Source organism: Triticum aestivum, chromosome 7D (assembly GCF_018294505.1).
Source record: "Triticum aestivum cultivar Chinese Spring chromosome 7D, IWGSC CS RefSeq v2.1, whole genome shotgun sequence".
NCBI classification, from domain to species: Eukaryota; Viridiplantae; Streptophyta; class Magnoliopsida; order Poales; family Poaceae; genus Triticum; species Triticum aestivum.
Window position 1 is genome coordinate 4,414,898 of NC_057814.1, and position 17,198 is coordinate 4,432,095.

A 17,198-nucleotide genomic window follows, 5' to 3' on the forward strand; every position below is an offset into this window, starting at 1 on the left:
TCCCCTGTCTCCTGTTACCATCGACCTTAGACGCACAGTTCGGGATCCCCTACCCGAGATCCACCGGTTTTGACACCGACATTGGTGCTTTCATTGAGAGTTCCGATGTGTCGCCACTAGAAGGCTCGATGGCTCCATCAATCATCTACAACAACGCTGCCTTGGTGGAGGCTTTCCTCCCCGGCCAGATCTTTGTGTTCGGCGGCTTCGCACTGCGGGCCAACTCGCTTGGCCATCTATAGCAGATCGACAGCTATGCCCCTGGCCATCAGGTCAGGTTTGGAAGCTTGAACTACATTGCTGATATCCGCGGACACTTGATCTTCGACGGATTCGAGCCAACGGCAGCCGCTCCCTGCCACCGCGATGAACATGACCAAAATCTGTCATCGGACCATACCAAGGAGATAGCACATGTAACTGCTCTGGCCCTAGATCCGGAGCAGATTGCGCCATCCGAGGACGGGAAGCTCAACCCCACCACGGAAGCCGCATACTCAGCGGCGTTAAAGCCGCACACAGACCCGACCTCGAGCGGGATCTGTGTCACTGGAACCTCGGATTCATCTCCGGCCACAGGTTCTGACCCGCGTGCATCCGCGCCCAACGAGCCTGATCAGGCGCCGATCGTCGAATTCAGCTCCGCGGACATCTTCCGGCACTCACCTTTAGGCGATGTGCTCAACTCATTAAAAACCCTCTCCTTAGCAGAGGACTCTCAGTCGAATTATATCCGGTTCGAACTGGAGGCTGATGACGGAGAGTTTCGCTTCCCACCCACCACCCACTTCATAGCCACTGTCGAAGACTTAACCGACATGCTTGATTACGGCTCCGAAGACATCGACGGTATGGACAACGATGCCGGAGAAGAACATGCCCAAAACCCGCCGTTTACCGGACGCTGGTCGGCCACCTCTTCGTATGATGTGTATATGGTGGATACACCCAAAGAGAATAATGGCGATGACAAAGAAGATCCAGTCAAGGATAAACCTCCTGAGATACAGCCAAAGCACCGACGTCAGCGGCGCCGCTCAAAGTCACGCCGTGGAAAAGACAGCAATACCGGCACAGGAGAAAACAATCCGGACGATGCCGAAGACAATGCAGACCCCGTCGAGCCAACTTCCGAACAGGATGAACGGGAAGACCGGCAAGTTAGCCCTAATGAACAGGCCATAAACGAAGACTCGGAGGACAGTAATTATCTTCCGCTCTCCGAGGATGACGTGAGCCTCGGCAACGAGGATTTTATCATGCCTGAGGAACCTCTCGAGTAGGAGCGCTTTAAGCGCCGGCTAATAGCCACTGCAAGGAGCCAGAAAAAGAAGCAGCAACAGCTTCAAGCTGATCAAGATCTGCTCAACGATAGATGGACTAATGTCCTGGCAGCCGAGGAGTACGGCCTCGAGCGCCCAACCAAAAGTTACCCGAAGCGCAAATTGCTACCTTAATTTGATGACGAGGCGCTGGAGCCTGTACCATCAGCGCGTAATGCGGCTGACCGACCACCACGTGGCCGGGACAAAGCGGCAACTCAAGCCGAACACCAGCCACACTACCTCGCCGTAAAGGCAGAGATAAAATAGCTCAGGGATATACATATGACCTACGGCAGGACCTGGACAATAGAGCAGGTCAGACCAGATCGATCTACAGATCGCGGGGGCGCACCCCGACACGCGACGACGGCCATCCAGCCAGACGCGATAAGCATAATCACGCCCGGGCCGAAAACCGCAGACGGACTCCATCCAAACTATGTCGCGACGTGGCCCGATATAGAGGTGCCGCACACCCCCTTTGCTTCACTGACGAGGTAATGGATCACGAATTCCCATAAGGGTTTAAACCCGTGAATATCGAATCATATGATGGGACAACAGACCCCGCACTGTGGATTGAGGATTTTATTCTCCATATTCATATGGCCCGCGGTGATGATCTTCATGCCATCAAATACCTCCCAGTAAAACTCAAGGGACCAGTGATGACCCACAAGTATAGGGGATCTATCGTAGTCCTTTTGATAAATAAGAGTGTCGAACCCAACGAGGAGCAGAAGGAAATGACAAGCGGTTTTCAGTAAGGTATTCTCTGCAAGCACTGAAATTATCGGTAACAGATAGTTTTGTGATAAGATAATTCGTAACGGGTAACAAGCAATAAAAGTAAATAAGGTGCAGCAAGGTGGCCCAATCCTTTTTGTAGCAAAGGACAAGCCTGGACAAATTCTTATATGAAGGAAAACGCTCCCGAGGACACATGGGAATTATCGTCAAGCTAGTTTTCATCACGCTCATATGATTCGCATTCGTTACTTTGATAATTTGGTATGTGGGTGGACCGGTGCTTGGGTACTGCCCTTTCTTGGACAAGCATCCCACTTATGATTAACTCTTATTGCAAGCATCCGCAACTACAAAAGAAGTATTAAGGTAAACCTAACCATAGCATGAAACATATGGATCCAAGTCAGCCCCTTACGAAGCAACGCATAAACTAGGGTTTAAGCTTCTATCACTGCAACCCATCATCTACTTATTACTTCCCAATTCCTTCCTCTAGGCCCAAACAATGGTGAAGTGTTATGTAGTCGAGGTTCACATAACACCACTAGAGGAAAGACAACATACATCTCATCAAAATATCGAACGAATACCAAATTCACATGACTACTAATAGCAAGACTTCTCCCATGTCCTCTGGAACAAACGTAACTACTCACAAATCATATTCATGTTCACAATCAGAGGGGTATTAATATGCATTAAGGATCTGAACATATAATCTTCCACCGAATAAACCAACTAGCATCAACTAGAAAGAGTAATCAATACTACTAGCAACCTACAGGTACCAATCTAAGGCTTTGGGACAAAGATTTGATACAAGAGATGAACTAGGGTTTGAGAGGAGATGGTGCTGGTGAAGATGTTGATGGAGATTGAACCCCTCCCAATGAGAGGATCGATGGTGATGATGATGGCGATGATTTCCCCCTCACGGAGGGATGTTTCCCCGGCTGAACAGCTCCGCCAGAGCCCTAGATTGGTTCCGCCAAGGTTCCGCCTCGTTGCGGCGGAGTTTCTTCCCGTAAGCTTGCTTATGATTTTTTTCTCGGACGAAAGACTTCATATAGCAGAAGATGGGCATCGGAGGCCTGCCAGGGGGCCCACGAGGCAGGGGGCGCGCCCAGGGGGGTAGGGCGCGCCCCCCACCCTCGTGGATGGTGGGTGGCCCCCCTCTGGTGCTTTCTTCGATCAGTACTTTTTATAAATTCCAAAACTGACTTCCGTGGAGTTTCAGGACTTTTGGAGTTGTGCAGAATAGGTCTCTAATATTTGCTCCTTTTCCAGCCCAGAATTCCAGTCGCCGGCATTCTCCCTCTTCATGTAAACCTTGTGAAATAGGAGAGAAAAGGCATAAGTATTGTGACATAATGTGTAACAACAGCCCATAATGCAATAAATATCAATATCAAAGCATGATGCAAAGTGGACGTATCAACTCCCCCAAGCTTAGACCTCGCTTGTCCTCAAGCGAAAGCCGATAACGATAAATATCTCCACATGTTTAGAGATAGAGGTGTCGATAAAATAAAATACGGACATGAGGGCATCATGATCATTCTTATAACAGCAACATTTTTATATATTGTCATATGATTTCTTACGCTCAAGTAACAATCTATTCACAATGTCAAGTATGAATCAGAAACTTCATTGAAAACTAACAAACTATAATCTCGGTCATTGAAGCAATTGCGATTTATCATAACATAGGAAAGAGTCAATATAAGAGCTTTTCAACAAGTCCACATACTCAACTATCATTTAGTCTTTCACAATTGCTAACACTCACGCAATACTTATGGTTATGGAGTTTTAATCGGACACAGAGAAAGATAGGGGCTTATAGTGTTGCCTCCCAACCTTTTACCTCAAGGGTAATGTCAACAATAGTAGTTCATGCTAACTTACATCCAATTGGATATATATATATATATATATATATATATATATATATATATATATATATATATATATATATATATCAGGATCTTTCCAACACAATGTGCTTGCCAAAGGATAAAATGTAAAAAGGAAAGGTGAAGATCACCATGACTCTTGTATAATGTATAAGGCAAGAATGAAAGATAAGCCCTTCGCAGAGGGAAGCACAGGTTGTCATGTGCTTTAAGGTTGGATGCACAAAATCTAAATGCGAAAGAACGTCACTTTATATTGCCACTTGTGATACGGACCTTTATTGTGCGGTCCGTCGCTTTTATTGCTTCATATCACAAGATCGTATAAAGCTTATTTTCTCCACACTAATAAATCATACATATTTAAAGAGCAATTTTTATTGCTTGCAAAATGACAACTTACTTGAAGGATCTTACTGAATCCATAGATAGATATGGTGGACTCTCATGGCAGAAACTGGGTTTAAGGATATTTGGAAGCACAAGTAGTATCTCTACTTGGTGCAAAGAATTTGGCTAGCATGAGGGGGAAAGGCAAGCTCAACATGTTGGATGATCCATGACAATATACTTTATTTCGGATATAAGAAAACATAACCCATTACGTTGTCTTCCTTGTCCAACATCAACTCTTTAGCATGTCATATTTCAACGAGTGCTCACAATCATAAAAGATGTCCAAGATAGTGTATTTATATGTGAAAACCTCTCTTTCTTTATTACTTCCTATTAATTGCAACGATGACCAAAACTATGTTTGTCAACTCTCAACAATTTTTATTCATCATACTCTTTATATGTGAAGTCATTACTCTCCATAAGGTCAATATGATTGCTTTTATTTCTTTTTATTATTTCTCTTCCTTTTTTATTTTATTCCCTCAAGATCATGGTAAGATAACCAAAACCCTTGACTCAACACTAATCTTTATTATATATAACTCACAGACTCGATTACATAGAGAGATCATAAAGCAAGACTTAAAACTAGACCATACTAAAACTTTATTCTACTAGATCAAGATATTACCAACAGGATCGAACTAAGAAAAACGGTAAAGATAGGAGTGTGATGGTGATACGATACCGGGGCACCTCCCCCAAGCTTGGCAGTTGCCAAGGGGAGTGCCCATACCCATGTGTTTATTGCTCTTTCTTCGGGGGTGGTGAGGTGATATTCTTGGCGATGATGCCCCTCACGATACGATTCTCCTCCTCGAGCTTATTGACTTGCTGCTTGAGGTCCATTATTTCCTTACGGAGCTTACCCGTGACGGCTAAAGCTCCTTTCACCCAAGGATGTTGCATAGCTGCGGGAGAACAAGTAACACTCTTTTTCATATTTTCATAAGAGAGAAATTTAACATTGGAAGGGATGACCGAGTTTGGAATAGCTGAGCTCTGTAATTCCCCCATCGTGAATCCAGCCCGGAAATGAGAGGTAACTTCTTGATCCTCCTCCATGGCATCTATCCTTTTCAAGTCGGCTTCCATCTCTTCCTCCGTTGATGGCCCAAAGTGATAGGCATCGCTGTTTGCTCTTGGACCCGGTGTCGGATGAGACACCCGACTCTCCCCGACTGACTCTTGAGAAGACATCTTGCTCTAATTTGCGGCAGAAACAACTCGAAACAAAAACTGAGGATATTTGCGTGATACGGTGGTCAAAACCTTTGGGAAGTTATATAATGAATTTTTACCGACCAAAAGAAGTATCATAAAAGAAAACGGAGTCCGGAGAGCACACGGGGTGCCCACGAGGCGGGGGGTGTCCAGGGGGGTAGGACGCGCCCTCCACCCTCGTGGATGCCTCGTGTCCTTCCCGGACTGCTTCTTATTTTCCTATTTTCTTAAATAATCCAAAACGGAGAAAAATTACCATTAGAACTGTTTTGGAGTCAGTTTACTTACCGTACCACATACCTATTCCTTTTCGGAGTCTGAAACATTCTGGAAAGTGTCCCTTATGTATTCCTCCGGGGTTACGGTCTCAATAACATTAGTTTCAACATTTATTGGATTACCTGCGATCTAATGTTTGATTCTTTGACCGTTCACCACCTTTGGATTTGTGCCTTCGAAGTTGTTGATTTTTATGGCACCGGAACGATAGACCTCCTCGATAACGTAAGGCCCTTCCATTTAGAGAGAAGTTTTCCTGCAAAAAATCTTAAACGAGAGTTGAATAGCAACACATAATCACCTACATTAAACTCACGCTTTTGTATCCTTTTGTCATGCCATCTTTTAACTTTTTCTTTAAACGGTTTGGCACTCTCATAGGCCTAGGTTCTCCATTCATCAAGTGAGCTAATGTCAAATAACCTTTTCTCACCGGCAAGTTTGAAATCATAATTGAGCTCTTTAATGGCCCAATATGCCTTATGTTCCAGTTCGAGAGGTAAGTGGCATGCTTTTCCATAAACCATTTTATATGGAGACATACCCATAGGATTTTTATATGCAGTTCTTTTAAGCCCACAATGCATCATCAAATTTCTTAGACCAATTCTTCCTAGATCTATTAACAGTCTTTTGTAAAATTAATTTAAGATCTCTGTTACTCAATTCTACTTGACCACTAGACTGTGGGTGATATGGAGATGCAATTCTATGATTAACGTCATACTTAGCAAGCATTTTACGAAAAGCACCATGAATAAAATGTGAACCACCATCAGTCATTACGTATCTAGGGACTCCAAACCTCGGAAAAATAACTTCTTTAAGCATCTTAATAGAGGTCTTATGATCAACACTACTAGTTGGAATAGCTTCTACCCACTTAGTAACGTAATCAACAGCAACTAAAATATGTGTATACCCATTAGAGGAAGGAAATGGTCCCATATAATCAAATCCCCAAACATCAAATGGTTCAATAACAAGTGAATAATTCATAGGCATTTCTTGACATCTGCTAATATTACCAATTCTTTGACATTCATCACAAGACAAGACAAACTTACGGGCATCTTTGAAGAGAGTAGGCCAAAAAAACCAGATTGCAATACCTTATGTGCAGTTCTATCTCCAGCGTGGTGTCCTCCATAAGCCTCGGAGTGACACTTGCGTAGGATCTGTTCCTGTTCATGCTCAGGTACACAACGTCTAATAACACCATCTACTCCTTCTTTATAAAGGTGTGGGTCATCCCAGAAGTAATGTCTTAAATCATAGAAAAACTTTTTCTTTTGCTGGTATGTGAAACTAGGTGGTATAAATTTAGCAACAATGTAATTAGCATAATCAGCATACCATGGAGCAGTACAAGAAGCATTTATGACAACTAATTGTTCATTAGGAAAGCTATCATCAATAGGTAGTGGGTCATCAAGAACATTCTCTAACCTAGACAAGTTGTCTGCAACGGGATTCTCAGCTTCCTTTCTATCAATAATATGCAAATCAAAATCTTGTAGCAAGAGAACCCATCTAATAAGTCTAGGTTTAGCATCTTTCTTTTCCATAAGATATTTAATAGCAGCATGATTAGTGTGAACAGTTACTTTAGAATCAACAATGTAAGATCTGAACTTATCACAAGCAAATACAACTGCTAAAAATTCTTTTTCAGTAGTAGCATAATTTCTTTGGGCACTGTCTAGAGTTCTACTAGCATATTGGATAACATTTAATTTCTTATCAACTCTTTGTCCTAGAACAGCACCTACAGCATAATCACTAGCATCACACATAATTTCAAAGGGTAAATTCCAATCGGGTGGCTGAACAATAGGTGCAGAAATCAAAGCTTTCTGAAGTATTTCAAATACTTCTACACAATCATCATCAAAGACATAAGGAATATCTTTTTGTAAGAGATTAGTCAGAGGCCTAGAAATCTTAGAGAAGTCCTTAATGAACCTCCTATAAAATCCGGCATGACCAAGGAAACTTCTTATACCTTTAATGTCCTTAGGACACGGCATCTTTTCAATAGCATCAACTTTAGCTTTATCAACTTCAATACCTTTTTCAATATCTTTAGTTTCTTCACATCTCTGCAAAACTCGCTCAAGGTTGCTTAAGCAGTCATCAAAAGAAGATCCATACACGGAGAAATCATCCATGAAAACCTCAACAATCTTTTCACAAAAATCAGAGAATATAGCCATCATGCATCTTTGAAAGGTAGCAGGTGCATTACATAAACCAAAAGGCATACGTCTATAAGCAAAGGTACCGAAAGGACAAGTAAAAGTGGTCTTTTCTTGATCTTCTTTTGACACAGGTATTTGAGAGAAACCAGAGTAACCATCTAGAAAGCAAAAATGTGTATGTTTGGATAATCTTTCTAGCATTTGATCAATAAAAGGTAAAGGGTAATGATCCTTTTTAGTAGCTTTATTTAATTTGCCGAAATCAATTACCATTCTATAACCTGTAACAATTCTTTGTGGGATCAATTCATCTTTATCATTAGGAACAACAGTAATACCTCCCTTCTTAGGGACACAATGGACAGGGCCCCACTGACTATCAGCAACGGGATAAATTATACCTGCCTCCAGAAGCTTTAGTATTTCTTTTCTTACCACTTCTTTCATCTTAGGATTTAACCGTCGTTGGTGATCAACAACTGGTTTAGCGTCTTTCTCCAATTTAATTTTGTGTTGGCATAAAGTGGGACTAATGCCCTTAAGATCGTCCAGAGTAAATCCAATAGCAGCACGGTGCTTCTTCAGAGTTTTCATAATTTTTCTTCTTCTTGCTCTGAAAGGTTAGCACTAATAATAACAGGATATATCTTTTTCACATCAAGATAAGCATATTTAAGAGTATCAGGTAATGGTTTAAGCTCAAACACGGGATCACCCTTGGGTGGAGGAGGATCCCCTAGGATTTCAACAGGCAAGTTGTGTTTCAAAATAGGCCCCTAATTAAAGAATACTTCATCTATTTCCCTTCTTTCATTCATAAACATATCATTCTCATGGTCGAGGAAATATTGTTCTAAAGGATCATTCGGAGGCAGGGCAATAGAAGCAACACCAATAATTTCCTCTTTACTAGGCATTTCTTTATCATGGGGATGTCTACGAAATTTAGCAAAATTAAAATCATGAGACATATCCCCTAAACCGATAGTAACAACATCCTTTTTGCAATCTACCCTAGCATTAACAGTATTCAAGAAGGGTCTACCAAATATAATAGGACAAAAGTCATCTTGTGGGGAGCCAAGAACAAGAAAATCAGCAGGATATTTAACTTTCCCACACAAGACTTCAACATCTCTAACAACCCCAACTGGTGAAATAGTATCTCTATTGGCAAGCTTAATTGTAACATCAATTTCTTCTATCTCAGCAGGTGCAATATCATGCATAATTTCCTTTGTATAAGGAATGAGGTATTGCACTTGCACTAGCACCCATATCACATAAGCCATGATAACAATGATCTCCTATTTTAACAGAAATAACAGGCATGCCAACAACAGGTCTATGTTTACCCTTAGTATCGGGTCTAGCAATTCTAGTAGCTTCATCATAGAAGTAAATAACATGCCCATCAATATTATCAGCCAAGAGATCCTTAAGCATAGCAATACTAGGTTCAACTTTAATTTGCTCAGGGGTTGTAGGTGTTCTAGTATTACTCTTATGAACCATAGTTGAAGCTTTAGCATGATCCTTTATTCTAACAGGGAAAGGTGGTTTCTCGATATAAGTAGTCCGAACAATAGGATCATTATAAGTGATAGTTTTTTCTTCAACTTTTATAGGTTCAACTACTTTTACTTCAATGGGAGGATGATATTTAAACCACTTCTCCTTAGGGAGATCGACATGAGTAGCAAATGATTCACAGAAAGAAGCTACTATCTCAGAGTCAAGTCCATATTTAGTGCTAAACCCACGGAAAACATCGGTATCCATAAAAGATTTAACACAATCAAGCTTGGGTGTTATACCTAACTCCTTACCTTCGTCGAGATCCCAGTCTTCAGAGTTGTGTTTAATTCTTTCCAATAAATCCCATCTGAATTCATAGTCTTCATTATAAAAGAACCAGTACAAGAAGTATCGAGCATGGAGCGATTGTTGTCAGAAAGCCGAGCATAAAAATTTTGAATAATTATTTCTCTTGAGAGCTCATGATTGGGGCATGAATATAACATTGACTTAAGCCTCCCCCAAGCTTGAGCAATGCTTTCTCCTTCGCGAGGCCAAAAAGTATATATATAATTACGATCACGATGAACAAGATGCATAGGATAAAACTTCTGATGAAATTCCAATTTCAATCGTTTGTAGTTCCATGATCCCATATCATCACATAGCCTGTACCATGTCAATGCCTCTCCCTTCAAGGATAAAGGAAGACCTTCTTCTTGATGACATCCTCGGGCATACCTGCAAGCTTAAATAATCCACAAACTTCATCCACATAGATTAGGTGCAAATCGGGATGCAATGTTCCATCTCATGTAAAGGGATTAGCTAGAAGTTTCTCTATCATACCCGAAGGAATTTCAAAGTAAACATTTTCAGTAGGTTTAGTAGGTTGAGGAGCAACTCTTTCCTCTACTGGTCGGGGTGAAGATACCCCGAACAAGCCCCTCAAAGGATTACTTTCCATAGTAACAACTGACAGTAAATGTCAGCACACTATATAAATTTTTCCTTACCAAATTCCACTTACCAAAGGCGCTTCACTCCCCGGGAACGGCGCCAGAAAAGAGTCTTGATGACCCACAAGTATAGGGGATCTATCGTAGTCCTTTTGATAAATAAGAGTGTCGAACCCAACGAGGAGCAGAAGGAAATGACAAGCGGTTTTCAGTAAGGTATTCTCTGCAAGCACTGAAATTATCGGTAACAGATAGTTTTGTGATAAGATAATTCGTAACGGGTAACAAGCAATAAAAGTAAATAAGGTGCAGCAAGGTGGCCCAATCCTTTTTGTAGCAAAGGACAAGCCTGGACAAATTCTTATATGAAGGAAAACGCTCCCGAGGACACATGGGAATTATCGTCAAGCTAGTTTTCATCACGCTCATATGATTCGCATTCGTTACTTTGATAATTTGGTATGTGGGTGGACCGGTGCTTGGGTACTGCCCTTTCTTGGACAAGCATCCCACTTATGATTAACTCTTATTGCAAGCATCCGCAACTACAAAAGAAGTATTAAGGTAAACCTAACCATAGCATGAAACATATGGATCCAAGTCAGCCCCTTACGAAGCAACGCATAAACTAGGGTTTAAGCTTCTATCACTCTAGCAACCCATCATCTACTTATTACTTCCCAATTCCTTCCTCTAGGCCCAAACAATGGTGAAGTGTTATGTAGTCGACGTTCACATAACACCACTAGAGGAAAGACAACATACATCTCATCAAAATATCGAACGAATACCAAATTCACATGACTACTAATAGCAAGACTTCTCCCATCTCCTTAGGAACAAACGTAACTACTCACAAATCATATTCATGTTCATAATCAGAGGGGTATTAATATGCATTAAGGATCTGAAGATGTAATCTTCCACCAAATACACCAACTAGCATCAACTACAAGGAGTAATCAACACTACTAGCAACCTACAGGTACCAATCTAAGGCTTTGGGACAAAGATTTCATACAAGAGATGAACTAGGGTTTGAGAGGAGATGGTGCTGGTGAAGATGTTGATGGAGATTGACCCCCTCCCGATGAGAGGATCGATGGTGATGACGATGGCGATGCTTTCCCCCTCCCGGAGGGATGTTTCCCCGGCAGAACAGCTCCGCCGGAGCCCTAGATTGGTTCCGCCAAGGTTCCGCCTCGTGGCGGCAGAGTTTCTTCCCGTAAGCTTGCTTATGATTTTTTCTCGGACGAAAGACTTCATATAGCAGAAGATGGGCACCGGAGGCCTGCCAGGGGGCCCACGAGGCAGGGGGCGCGCCCCCTACCCTCATGGATGGTGGGTGGCCCCCCTCTGGTGCTTTCTTCGCTCAGTACTTTTTATAAATTCCAAAACTGACTTCCATGGAGTTTCAGGACTTTTGGAGTTGTGCAGAATAGGTCTCTAATATTTGCTCCTTTTCCAGCCCAGAATTCCAGCTGCCGGCATTCTCCCTCTTCATGTAAACCTTGTAAAATAGGATAGAAAAGGCATAAGTATTGTGACATAATGTGTAATAACAGCCCATAATGCAATAAATATCAATATCAAAGCATGATGCAAAATGGACGTATCAACCAGCTCGACACTGGTTGAACAGCCTGCCTGAAAACTCCATTGGCAGATGGGAGGACCTGGAAGACGCCTTCCGCGACAACTTCCAAGGTACATACGTCGGACCTCCGGATGCAGATGATTTAAGTCATATAGTCCAACAGCCCGGAGAGTCAGCCAAGAAATTCTGGACTAGGTTCTTAACTAAAAAGAACCAGATCGTCGACTGTCCGGATGCCGAAGCCCTAGCGGCCTTTAAGCATAGCATCCGCGACGAATGGCTCGCCCGACACCTCGGGCAGGAAAAGCCGAAGTCTATGGCAGCCCTCACGGCACTTATGACCCGCTTCTATGCGGGCGAAGATAGTTGGCTAGCCCATAGCAATAATAATGCAAGCGAACCTGGCACTTCCGAAGCCAAGGATAGCAACGGAAGCCCCGACGCAGCAGGCATAAGCGTCGAAACAATAGCAACAATACCGATGACACAGCGGTCAACGCCGGATTGAGTGGCTCCAAGTCCGGTCAGCGGAAGAAGCCATACAAAAGGAACAATCCGGGCTCTTCCAGCTTGGACCGCATACTGGATCATCCATGTCAAATCCACGGCACCCCTGATAAACCAGCCAATCATACCAACAGAGACTGTTGGGTCTTTAAACAGGCCGGCAAGTTAAATGTCGAGAACAAGGAGAAGGGGTGGCAAAGCAAGGACGATGATGAGGAGCCCCGTCCACCAAACACAGGGGGACAGAAGAAGTTTCCCCTCAGGTTAAAACGGTGAACATGATATACGCTACTCATATCCCCAAGAGGGAGCCCAAGCGCGCGCTCAGGGACGTCTACGCGATGGAGCCAGTCGCCCCAAAGTTCAACCCATGGTCATCATGCCCGATCACCTTCGATCGCAGGGACCATCCGACCAGTATCTGTCATGGCGGTTCAGCCGCACTGGTCCTCGACCCAATCATTGATGGATTCCATCTCACGCGAGTCCTCATGGACGGCGGCAGCAGCCTGAACCTGCTCTATCAGGATACAGTGCGCAAAATGGGCATTGATCCCTCAAGGATCAAGCCCACAAAAACTACCTTTAGAGGAGTCATACCAGGTGTAGAGGCCCGCTGTACGGGCTCAATCACACTGGAGCTTGTCTTCGGATCTCCGGACAACTTCCGAAGCGAAGAGTTGATCTTCGTTATCGTCCCCTTCCGCAGCGGCTATCATGCACTGCTCGGACGAACCGCATTTGCTCGATTCAATGCGGTGCCACACTATGCTTATCTCAATCTCAAGATGCCCGGACCACGCGGTGTCATAATAGTTAACGAAAACATGGAGTGCTCCCTCCGTACCAAGGAGCACACCGCGGCCCTAGCAGCAGAAGTACAGAGCAGCCTTTTCAAGCAGAACCTTAATTCGGCGGCCAAGCTCCCGGACACTGTCAAACGAGTCCGAACTACTCTGCAGCAGGACAGTCCAGCTTGTCAAGAGCTCGACTAACAATTTGGCCTCCGTCCCAGTCCCGATCAAACGGTGGCGCTCGTGCCGCGCGTACATAACTACGCACTCAAAATACCATGGGCAGAGACGAGGCATAACCAGAATGTGGCCCACAATACGGCTCGACCCTCTCCGGGCACACATACTTTCACTTTTCTTTTTCTTTTCAGGTCTGTTTTCCACAGGTCCCTCGTGGCGGCATGCTCATCGGTCCTTTCGAAGGACGGACACACCAAGGCGGCAAGAAGCATTGACGTATAAGGGAACCTCTAGGTGGTCTTTTTGACGATTACTCTACCTGCTTTCAGGACCCGCACGCAGCTCTCCCTTGGTCGTGGCATGTTAAATAGCCAGGTTGCTTATCGCACTATTTGTACAAATACGCTTTGACATATTAATCAAATTATAATGGAAACAAATTGCGGCCCAGCTTTTGTGGCACTAGCTTAATGCTTCATTTTATTTCGTCATTCCTGTCGATTGCACCCGTACACTTTGGTACGCTTTAAATTCGCCAGGGGCTTCATTATGCTCCACACTTTGGCAACAAAGTCCGAACACTTTTACAGTATATTTCGGCACCCCGAATTTTTAGCATTATATGCATTGGCTCCGAATCATGTCTTTGGTCAATAGTTCGGTTGCCCGGCTCCTGTGCTTACTACCTTACGTTCCGCTATATCGGCTAGGGTAGTAAAGGGAGAACTACTGCGATAGTGTCCTGGTTTATCCGGATGAGCACCTCAGTAGCGAAAGCCGAAAACTGACTGTCATGATGCCGCGAGAGCTGGTCAGCTATTCGGAGGTTAAAAATCTTTTGCGATTTTTTCCGCGTTATGCGATGAATCGGCCGATCAGGTGTTTACAACACCCTAGTCCAGATTAGATGCTAACTAGGGGCTGTGCCTACATTTTTATTGTCAAACTCCTATGGCTAAGTGAGAGTGATAAAGCCACATAGTCCGATTGCCTGGTTCGTTGCGCTAAACACCTCCTTCAAGGACCAAAATCTTGGATCAGGAGTGTTTAGATTCATCCCGAACACCCCCGTACTACCTACGTGGGGGCTGAAGCCGACGACTGGCCAACTCTCAGATTTAATAAAAAACGGCCGCACAGGAGGTAAAATTTTAATAAGCATTATATTACATAACGTCTTTGTTTCATCATACAAGACAAGATAACATGAATGTATTCATTCGAAGATAATGTCTTTTGAACATTGGCCCTCTACAATGCGGGATCCCTTGATGACATCATCGAAATACCGCTCCAGCGTGCGGTGCTCCTTACCAGCGGGCGGTCCCTCGGACGCGAGCATAACGGCATCTATCTTCGCCCACTTTATCTTGACACGGGCGAAGGACATCCGTGCACCTTCAATTCAGACCGACCGCTTGATCGCATCAAGCAGAGGGCAGGCATTGACCAGCCGCTTCACGAACCCGAAGTAGCTGCTGGGTATAGCTTCGGCAGGCCACAGCCGGATTATGAAATCCTTCATGGCTAGTTCGGCCACCCTATGTAGTTCGGCCAGCTTCTTTAGCTGATCGCTAAAGGGCACCAGATGCTCTGGCGCAAGGTATTGCGGCCAGAACAACTTCTCTGTTGAGCTCCCCTCTTCGGCTCGGAAGAATTCCGCAGCGTCAGAAACGCTGCGCGGCAGATCTGCAAACGCCCCTGGAGAACTTCAAATCTGGGTTAGTAAGAGATATCTCTTCTTCACATATTTGCTTTGCATAATGAAGGCCTTACCCGCCGTAATTTTCTTGGCCTCTTGGATTTCCTGGTGGGCGCCCTGGGCTTCAACTCGGGCCTGTTTTTCGCTCTGACGAGCCTTGGCGAGTTCGGTCTCTTGATCCGCAATGTTGCGCTCCAAGGACTCGCATTTCTTCACGGCATTCTGGAGCTCTTGCTGGACCTCTCCAGCTCTGGCCTCGTGTTTTTCACAGGCGGCTTGCTCCTTTGCCGCTTTCTTTTTGGCCTCGGCCAACGCCTCCTTAAGGGCCTCCACCTTAGTCGCCGCTCCTACAAATATCAGGGCACTACGGTCAATACAAAATCATCTATCCTTTCTGATATACAAAAGGTCATGGCATACCTTGCGTGTCATCCAGCTGCTTTTTTACATGGCCGAGCTCTTCCTCGGCCCGCTCCAGACTCGGCTTCAGTCCGAAGACTTCGGCAGCATGAGAGGTCGCAGCCAGCAACGATGCTTGCTCATTTCACATAGACATGTAAGGTTAGTCTCCTGCGGACATCATTTGATCCTCAGTCCGGCTTTTCTTTCCGAACACCGGACAGAGTATCAGGGGCTACTGTCTATACTGTGACATTCTTTGTACACAATCGCGTCGCTTACCTCAAAGCCTGTTAGAAGGCTGGTACAGGCTTCAATCAGTCCGCTCTTAACGGATTGAACCCTCTCAATCACCGTACCCATGAGGATACGGTGTTCCTCAACAATGGAAGCACCTTGCAGTGCCTCCAGCAGATTATCCGGTGTCTCTGGATGGACAGAGGCCATCGGCGGAATAGGCGCACTTCCTCCTTTCGAAGGAGGCTGCCTGCCTGATTCCGGAGCCGTGTGGGTCTCCAGAATGGTATTCGGCTGGGGGCTGAACTGGATATGGCCCCCATCACCAGTCTCCAGGGGGACTTGCTCCCCCAGATGTCCGGCATCCGAGGTTTCACCCTCCGGCGCCGTCCTAATGGCCCGATGCGTCTCTCCCTGGCCCTTGAAGGTCCTTCGGGACACCGCCTCGGCGTCGTCCGTGGCCTTGGGGGAGGTGGCTGTCGGTGGCGAATCCTTGTCCATAGCCTTTTGATCCAGTGAACCCCTCGATGAGGACCGCTGGGAGCTGTTGTGGGCCGGACTGCAGCGCGTAATTGTATATCTTAAAACCATAAAGTAAAGGAGTTGGATATATATGCACGTTTTTGAGTACTTACGATTCAGCCAGGGGCTTATCCCTGAAGCGCCACTCCGAGCTGCTGTCAGTATCTAGCGCGGTGTCGTCCGCGGAGGAGGCTCTCCCCTTCTTGGATGCTTCGGCTTCCAGATGTGTGGAGGCCGCCCTTTTCTTCCTTCCCCCCTTAGGCGGAGAGTTCCTTTCCTCCACCTCCTCCTCGTCGTCCTCAGCGGTGGAAGAGTGAGTCTCGGCGTCTTCGGGCGTCACGTCTGAAGTGCCCTTATGGCGGAGGCCACCTCTGGCCCCCTTGGCCTTCTTCTTGGCCTTCTTCTCCGGCGTCTTGTAGGGCGCCGGAACCAGCATCTTCGTCAGAAGTGGAATTGCTGGGTCTTCTGGCAGTGGAGCCAGACTCTTGACCAGCTCCACCTTCTTTGTCCAGCTCTAAGAAAGAAAGATGGGGAAGTTCAGACATTCTCCTCGGGTATCTAAGTAATGGATACACCTTGAAAATATACAAAAAACTCACCGGACTGGCAGGGTGGGTCAGGTTGTACCCACGGTCTTCGGTCTCCTTCGGCCACGTCTGTTTTCCCTTGAAGAGCACCTTCCAAAT